This window comes from Triticum dicoccoides, chromosome 3B (assembly GCF_002162155.2).
Source record: "Triticum dicoccoides isolate Atlit2015 ecotype Zavitan chromosome 3B, WEW_v2.0, whole genome shotgun sequence".
Lineage (NCBI taxonomy): Eukaryota > Viridiplantae > Streptophyta > Magnoliopsida > Poales > Poaceae > Triticum > Triticum dicoccoides.
The window spans coordinates 837234723-837243662 of NC_041385.1; positions in this window are offsets into that span (position 1 = coordinate 837234723).

An 8940-nucleotide genomic window follows, 5' to 3' on the forward strand; every position below is an offset into this window, starting at 1 on the left:
CACCGGCCTGGCCACACTGGCCCGCGCCAGCGCCCGCGGCATCGGCCGCGCCCGCCTCCAACCCGTGGCCGGTCTGGCCTGCCCCGGCCCCCTCCGCGCCGGCTGCGCCGGCCCCCACGCCGTCCCCACCACCTAGCGCCGGCCTGAGTCAGGGCCCTTCCGGGGGGCTTCCGATCCAGCAGGTGCGATTTCCACCGTCGCCCTCTCCGATTCCGGCCTGGCTCACCGAAACGTCACCACCGCCAGTCTACACGGAAGCCGGAGACCCGTCGGTGCCCACCCTACAGTTCGCGCGCCGTCCTCGGCTCTTCGCATCGGCGAACCGGTGGGCGCTGGCGCATCAACACCGACACCACCTCGCTTCGCCCGGATCGACTTTGCCACGTATGATGGCTCGGAGGACCCTCTTAACTGGTTAAACCAGTGTGATCAGTTCTTCCGGGGGCAGCGCACACCGGCGTCCGAGCGCACTTGGCTCGCGTCATACCACCTCCGGGGTGTCGCCCAGACATGGTACGCCCTCGAGCAGGACGAGGGCGGCATGCCCCCCTGGGATCGCTTCCGCGAGCTGTGTCTCCTTCACTTCGGACCACCGCGGCGCGGCAGCCGCTTGTCCGAGCTGGGCCGCCTACCCTTCACCTCCACGGTCCAGGATTTCGCCGACCGCTTCCAGGCTCTGGCGTGTCACGCGCCGGGGGTGACGACACTACAGCGGGCTGAGCTCTTCGTCGGGGGCCTTCCTGACCACATCCGCGTGGACGTCGAGATGAAGGGACCCCAGGACCTGCAGACGGCCATGTACTACGCTCGGGCGTTCGAGCAGCGCGCCCAGGCCTTAACACGGCCCGCACCACCTCGGGGGAGCCGCGTGCCTCCACGCCCACCGCCGGCCGCGCCAGCTCCTTCAGCCGCCGCACCAGCAGCCACTCCGGCCGCGACGCGGCCCTTCCGGCGCCTCTCGCAGGCCGAGCAGCTCGAGCGCCGCCGCCTGGGGCTGTGCTTTAACTGCGATGCGCCCTATGCTCCGGGCCATGTCTGCCCGCGCCTCTTCTACTTGGAGACAGTCGACGAGACAGAGGACGCTACCACCGACGATGGACTCGGCGACCCAGCCGCTGTCGAGGTCGCGCCGGCACCCGTGCCCGCGCCGGCTACGGCCCTGGTCGTCTCCCTCCATGCATTGGCCGGCATCCGCAATGAGCGGACTATGCTTATCCCGGTCACAATCCACGGCGAGACTCTGGTGGCTCTCTTGGACACAGGCTCTACACATAACTTTCTACCGGAGGCTACTATGCGGCGCCTTGCTCTACAGCCGTCGGGAGGGGAGCAGCTGCGGGTCACCGTCGCTAATGGCGACCGCCTCCGATGCCATGGGCTCGCCCGGGACGTTCCCATTACTATCGGCAACGAGCACTTCACCATCACGTGTGCCGGCATCGACTTGGGCTGCTTCGACTTCATCCTCAGCGTCGACTTTTTGCGGACTCTCGGTCCCATCCTTTGGGACTTCGACGCCCTGACGATGACCTTCTGGCGCATGGGCCGCCGCATCCGGTGGAAGGGCGTCGGAGGCGCCCCGGCGTCACCCCACTCCAGCTCGCCGCGGCTACCACGGAGGCCGAGCATCCCCTGCTGGATCACCTCCTACAACAGCACGCGGATCTTTTTGAGGAACCCCGGGGCCTTCCGCCGGCTCGGATCTACGACCACCGTATTCATCTCCTGCCAGGCACAGCTCCGGTGGCAGTACAGCCCTACCGGTACCCGCAGTTGCAGAAGGACGAGTTGGAGCGGCAGTGCGCACTCATGCTTGCCGCGGGCATTATCCGAATATCGACTTCACCCTTTACGGCACCGGTCCTCCTCGTTCGCAAGTCGGACGGCACCTGGCGTTTCTGCATCGACTACAGTGCCCTTAACGCTCTCACCCTTAAGGATAAATTTCCTATCCCGGTTGTCGATGAACTCTTGGATGAGCTACATGGGGCGCGCTTCTTCACCAAGCTGGATCTCCGGTCGGGGTATCATCAGGTGCGCATGCATCCCGACGACATCGCCAAGACGGCGTTCCGGACTCATCACGGCCACTTCGAGTTTTTGGTGATGCCCTTTGGCCTCTCCAACGCCCCGGCGACATTCCAGGCCTTGATGAATGATGTCCTCCGGCCCTACTTATGTCGGTTTGTGCTCGTTTTCTTTGATGACATTCTTATCTACAGCGCCTCTTGGGCAGAGCACCTCCAGCATGTGGCCATTGTCTTCAACGAGCTTCGGGCGCATCATCTTTCGTTCGGGACACCTTCGGTCGCTTACCTCGGCCACGTCATCTCGGCCGAGGGAGTGGCTATGGACGCCGACAAGGTGGCGGCCGTCGCCGCGTGTCCGCTTCCGCAGTCTCCGCGGGCTCTTCGCAGGTTTCTTGGCCTTGCGGGGTACTATCGGAAGTTCATCCGGGAGTTTGGCCTCATCGCGGCCCCACTCACGCGCCTTCTCCGTCGCGACGCCTTCTCTTGGGATGAGGAGGCCACTTCAGCATTCGAGGCCCTCAAGGGGGCCCTTACGACGGGACCCGTACTACAGATGCCGGATTTCGACCTTCCCTTCACCGTCGACTGCGACGCCTCCGGTGCAGGGTTTGGTGCGGTCCTGCATCAGGGCGATGGACCCCTCGCCTTCTTCAGCCGTCCCTTTGCTGCACGCCATCTTAAGTTGGCGGCGTATGAGCGTGAGCTTATTGGGTTGGTGCAGGCGGTACGACACTGGCGGCCCTATCTTTGGGGTCGTTCTTTCCGGATCCGCACGGATCACTACAGCCTCAAGTTCATGCTGGATCAAAGGCTCTCGACGGTCCCTCAGCACCAGTGGATCAGTAAGCTCTTTGGCTTTGATTTCACCGTCGAGTATCGACCGGGTCGCCTTAACACCGTCGCCGACGCCCTATCCCGGCGTGACGCCGATGTGGACGACGGCGTGGCGGAGGGGACGGCCTTCTGCATCATCATCGGGCCCTCGTTCGCCCTCTATGCCGACATCCGCCACGCGACCGCGACTGCGGCCGACGCCCTCCTCTTGCAGCAGCAGCTGACGGCGGGCGAGCTGGACGAGCCGTGGCGCCTCGCCGATGGCCTGCTTCTCCATGGGCGCCGCATCTTCGTCCCGGCACACGACGATCTTCGTCAGCAGGTGCTGCGTCTCGCTCACTCGGCGGGCCATGAGGGCGTGCAGAAGACGCTCCATCGTCTCCGCGCCGACTTCTACATTCCAGGTGATCGTGCGCTGGTCCGTGATTGGGTACGGTCTTGTGTGACGTGTCAGCGCAACAAAACGGAGGCACTGAGGCCAGCTGGCATGCTTCAACCCTTGGAGGTTCCATCTCAGGTTTGGGCAGACATCTCCATGGATCTCATTGAGGGCCTTCCCAAGGTGGGCGTCAAATCCGTCATTCTCATAGTGGTCGACCGCTTCTCCAAGTATGCTCATTTCATCGCCCTTGGCCATCCATATTCAGCAGCATCTGTCGCACGGGCCTTCTTCGATGGCATTGTCCGTCTCCACGGGTTTCCTTCTTCGATTGTCAGTGATCGGGATCCTGTCTTCACGTGCCATGTGTGGCGCGACCTTTTCCGGCTGGCGGGCGTGAAGCTCTGCCTGAGCACTGCCTTCCACCCTCAGACAGACGGCCAGTCTGAGATCGTTAACAAGGTGATTGCCATGTATTTGCGTTGTGTTACAGGTGATCGCCCTCGTGCATGGGTGGACTGGCTCTCGTGGGCGGAGTACTGCTACAACACCTCTTTTCACTCCGCCCTTTGTGCTACGCCCTTTGAGGTGGTTTATGGTCGGCCGCCCCCGCCGATCCTGCCGGTGGATGCGGCCTCGGCACGGACCGAGGCGGCTGGGGCGCTTTTGAGGAGCCGTGATGAGATTCTCGCGGAGGTCCAGCAACGGCTTCTCCAGGCCCAGCAACTGGCCAAACGATATTATGATGGCCACCATCGCGAGGTGGAGTTTGCGGTAGGCGATTGGGTCTGGCTGCGTCTACTTCACCGCTCTACGCAGTCATTGGACCCCAGCGCACGGAAGAAACTCGGTCCTAGTTATGCCGGTCCCTTTGCTATCTTGGAACGCATTGGGAAAGTGGCGTACCGTCTTCAGCTTCCGGCCGGCGCGCGCATTCATGATGTCTTCCACGTCGGGCTGCTAAAGCAATTCTGCGGTGATCCACCCGCGGCACCGCCGGCCCTTCCGCCGGCCTCGGACGGACGTCTCCTTCCTGCACTAGAGAAGGCGCTCAAGGCCCAGCTGCGCCGTGGCTCCTGGTACGTGTTGATTCGGTGGGCTGGACTACCAGAGGAGGACGCTACTTGGGAGCAGCGCGAGGAGTTCCACCAGCACTACCCCGACTTTCAGCTCGAGGACGAGCTGTTTGCGCAGGCGGGGAGAGATGTTATGACCGGCTAGGTCTATGGCCGCCGTAGGCCCACTGGGCGGGCTTAAGGCCCAAGTTATCTTAGGTTTCCAAGTTATCTTAGGTTTATTTTCAGATTATGGTTATATATACAAGTTGTAAGACTATTTTGAGAATCAAGCAATAAGACTATTCTATTGCCCGGCTCCCAGAGGAGCCGGAACCCTAACCCTAGCCGTCTCTCTCCTGCGCCGCCGCCGCTCAGCCGCAAGGACGGCGCCTCGCCGCCGGCCGCCGCGCTCCAGCCCTCGCCCAGCTCCCTCCTTCCCCTACAATCTCCGCCCTAGAATCCTAGCCCGTAACATAGTCCTACGACTATGGCAAAAGTAATCCCACAAGTTTGCTTCGCTTGGGAAGGACCCTTCATAATCTCCCAAGTGCTGAGAGATGGCACTTTCCGACTGTATGACATCCTCAACCACGAAGAGACGAAGGCGACTCGGAACATAACACTCCTACGCCGATTCTACATGAGTTTTCCTCTCGTCATTTCCTGTTTTTTGCTTTGTAGTATGATAACATGATAACAGTTTCGAGTCCAACTTGAAGATATAAAATTTCCATTTCCAATAAATATTCTTTGAATGTTTTCCAAATGTTCTAACTTGGCATAAAGTTGCAGTAAATTGAGTGGCTTCGCCACACTAGGGGGCTGACTACACTCGTGGGCTACGCCACACTCGGGGGCTACGCTAAGCCCGGATTAGGCCACTAAAGAACTCTTTGGAAGATTGCTCCTTAACCTTCTCTCCTTTCTATGCAAAGAAATTAAAGGAAACTCGGATGACTGCGGCAACCTCTTGTCACCGACTAGTCCGCCGTCCGTCTGCCTAGTTGGCAAGAAAAAAAAAGCGAAAGGACCCGACGACCTATTGCGAAAGATTCAAAGGGGAAAAAGTCAGAAAAAATATTTCAAGTGCAGCAAAAGTACTTAAGGTAGAAAGCGTGAAGACTGTATCTTCACCACCATCGGTTGGGCTTAAAGTTTTACATCTTCACTCAGCATACCGAGGCAACTTTAAATTGTTTCTCACTCCTTAGGCTCATAGTCAACATTAGTCGGCTCCAGGAAGTCGTCCAAATCAACGAAGGACACCACTTGGTTGGCAGCGTAGTGGAACCTTGGGAAGATCTCATTAAGGTCCACATCTTTGTTGGGGAACGTAGTAATTTCAAAAAATTTCCTACGCACACGCAAGATCATGGTGATGCATAGCAACGAGAGGGGAGAGTGTTGTCTACGTACCCTCGTAGACTGTAAGCGGAGGCGTTATATCAACGCGGTTGATGTAGTCGAACGTCTTCACGATCCGACTGATCCAAGTACCGAAAGCACGTCACCTCCGAGTTCTGCACACATTCGGCTCGGTGACGTCCTCGCCTTCTCGATCCAGCAAGAGGGGCGAAGTAGTAGATGAGTTCCGGCAGCACGACGGCGTGGTGTCGGTGTTGGTGAAGAACAATCTTTGCAGGGCTTCGCCTAAGCACTACGAAAACTATGACGGAGGATAAACTAGAGGAGACGGGGTTGCCGGCACACGGCTTGGTGTTTTTTGATGTGTCTTTGGTGCTAGCCCTGCCCCTCTATTTATATGTTGAGCCTTGGGGTCGAAACTTGGAGTAAAAGCCTCCACAAAGTTGGTTTCACCCGAAAGGCAAGAGTCCTTCTCGGACTCCAGGGCCAGACGCCAGGGTTCCCGGCGTCTGGACCCAAACGCCAGGGACCCTGGCGTCTGGCCCCTGGACTCCGCAAAACTTCCTTTTGCGTTTTCCAAAAACCTCGTGGGCTTTCCCCTTTGGCCTAGATAAAGTGTTCTCGTGCCCAAACATTTCGGGAAACATCCGGAACCCCTTCCGATGGATTCTAGAACCTTTCCGGAGATCAAGCACTACTATCCACATATCAATCTTTACTTCCGGACCATTCCGGAGTTCCTCATCATATCCGTGATCTCATCCAAAACTCCGAACAACATTCGGTCACCAACATACATAACTCATAGTACTATATCGTCAACGAACGTTAAGCGTGCGGACCCTACGGGTTCGAGAACTATGTAGACATGACCGAGACACCTCTCTGGTTAATAACCAATAGCGGGACCTGGATGCCCATATTGGCTCCTACATATTCTACGAAGATCTTTATCGGTCAGACCGCATAACAACATACGTTGTTCCCTTTGTCATCGGTATGTTACTTGCCCGAGATTCGATCGTCGGTATCTCAATTCCTAGTTCAATCTCGTTACCGGCAAGTCTCTTTACTCGTTCCGTAATACATCATCTCACAACTAACGCATTAGTTGCAATGCTTGCAAGGCTTATGTGATGTGCATTACCGAGAGGGCCCAGAGATACCTCTCCGACAATCGGAGTGACAAATCCTAATCTCGAAATATGCCAACCCAACATGTACCTTTGGAGACACCTGTAGAGCTCCTTTATAATCACCCGGTTACGTTGTGACGTTTGGTAGCACACAAAGTGTTCCTCCGGCAAACGGGAGTTGCATAATCTCATAGTCATAGGAACATGTATAAGTCATGAAGAAAGCAATAGCAACAAACTAAACGATCAACGTGCTAAGCTAACGGATGGGTCAAGTCAATCACATCATTCTCTAATGATGTGATCCCGTTAATCAAATGACAACTCATGTCTATGGCTAGGAAACATAACCATCTTTGATCAACGAGCTAGTCAAGTAGAGGCATACTAGTGACACTCTGTTTGTCTATGTATTCACACATGTATCATGTTTCTGGTTAATACAATTCTAGCATGAATAATAAACATTTATCATGAAATAAGGAAATAAATAATAACTTTATTATTGCCTCTAGGGCATATTTCCTTCAATCTTTGCCTTGCTCGTCGATGGGGATGCCCTTCTTGATGTTGGAGAGGCCCTCAGCAGTCGGAAAGTGCCCTTGCACAAGAGTCAGTGTTGTTAAGGCTCCGGCCTTGGCAGACGACTCCGTCCATTGCATAATGCGTTTAGGGGCTTGGAGCAATTGAGTGGACAGGCTGTGGACACCAACTCGAGCGAGTGCGTCCAGCCACAGGGATGTGCAAACCCCCCGTGCAGCTGACGTCAACCGCTAAAGCGGACTGATGGTTTGCGCCATCTGATCCTTGAGCATGGCCAAACTCCTGTCTAATTGTCCTGGATTGACGACAGTGGACCAGGCGTCGGCCACTCAGGCATTCTCGGCCCTCACATCCGGGGAAACTTTGCAAAAAAGAACACCCACATATAACGACTAAGTTAATAGAGTTGATAAAAGTTCTTCTCTTCCGAGAGAAAAGAAAATCTGACAAAAGTTCTTCTCTTCCGAGAGAAAAGACTCACCAGACGAACGTCAATTGGAGAAGTGCAGATGACCGGTGAGGCCCAACCTGAAGGCAACTTGCTTTCCCCCAGCTGGGTCATAGCTGACTGATGCTCTGCATTTAGATTGGAGCGCTCCCGGACTAGGTCGTCAAAGTTGCCTTGGACTCGGTCGTTGATCTCCTAGAGAAGCTTGTTCTCCCTCATGAGGTCCTCGACAACCTTTTCCTGGTTCCGGGCGATCGCCACCGACTTCTTGGCCTCCCAGAGGGTCTCGTCTAAGTCCTTGTAATTCTCCAGCGTCATGACTGCAGAGGCGGTAGACATAGTGCCCGTTAGTCGGGTCCTTAACCGCTGGTTTTCATCAACCAAGGCAGCTGCAGAAGCGACCAGTCGGTATAAAGATCCGGAGGAAAAGGGAATTCACAATTAAGTGCATTACCTCCTTCCTATCCGTCCGTCGCCGTTCGGCGTTCACCCAGCTGCTTCGCCTCATCCGCGAGCTTCAGACACAACTCCCTCTCGTTCTTGAGTGTCGCATACTTGCCACTGTACCTGGCAAGTGCCTGCAGAGAAAACATGATCTCATCTGGTTAGCCTGTCAACAAGCACATTAGCATTTCTTAAAGAGTAAAGACTCAACCCAACTGTTAGCAGTGGGCTTCAGCCTTGGGGGCTACTCCCATCGGTCGCATTGATCGTGCACCCGGTGATGAAAATAATCTTAAGACTTGACCTGATTGCCAACAATCGGCTCGACGGCCACCGGTCGCACTGATCATGCATTCGATGATGAGAAGACTCTAAGACTCAACCCGACTGTCAGTAGTCAGCTCAAGCATTGGGGGCTATGGCCACCGGTCGCACTGATCATGCACCCGACGATGAATGAACAACTTACGGGTTCTGACCTAGGGAGCCAAGTCCATGAAGTTCAAGGATGGCTATATCTACATCTGGCAAAAGGTACTTCCAAAGACCCCGACCGACTGCCAGCAGTCGGCTGGGGCCTGGGGGCTTCACCCACGGGTGCATTAAGCATGCCCCCGACACCGACTGAAAAAAACTTGCTCCGCCCGAAGAAATTTTATTGGCGAGTGGATACACCTCAACATTCTCACAGATGACCTTGCCC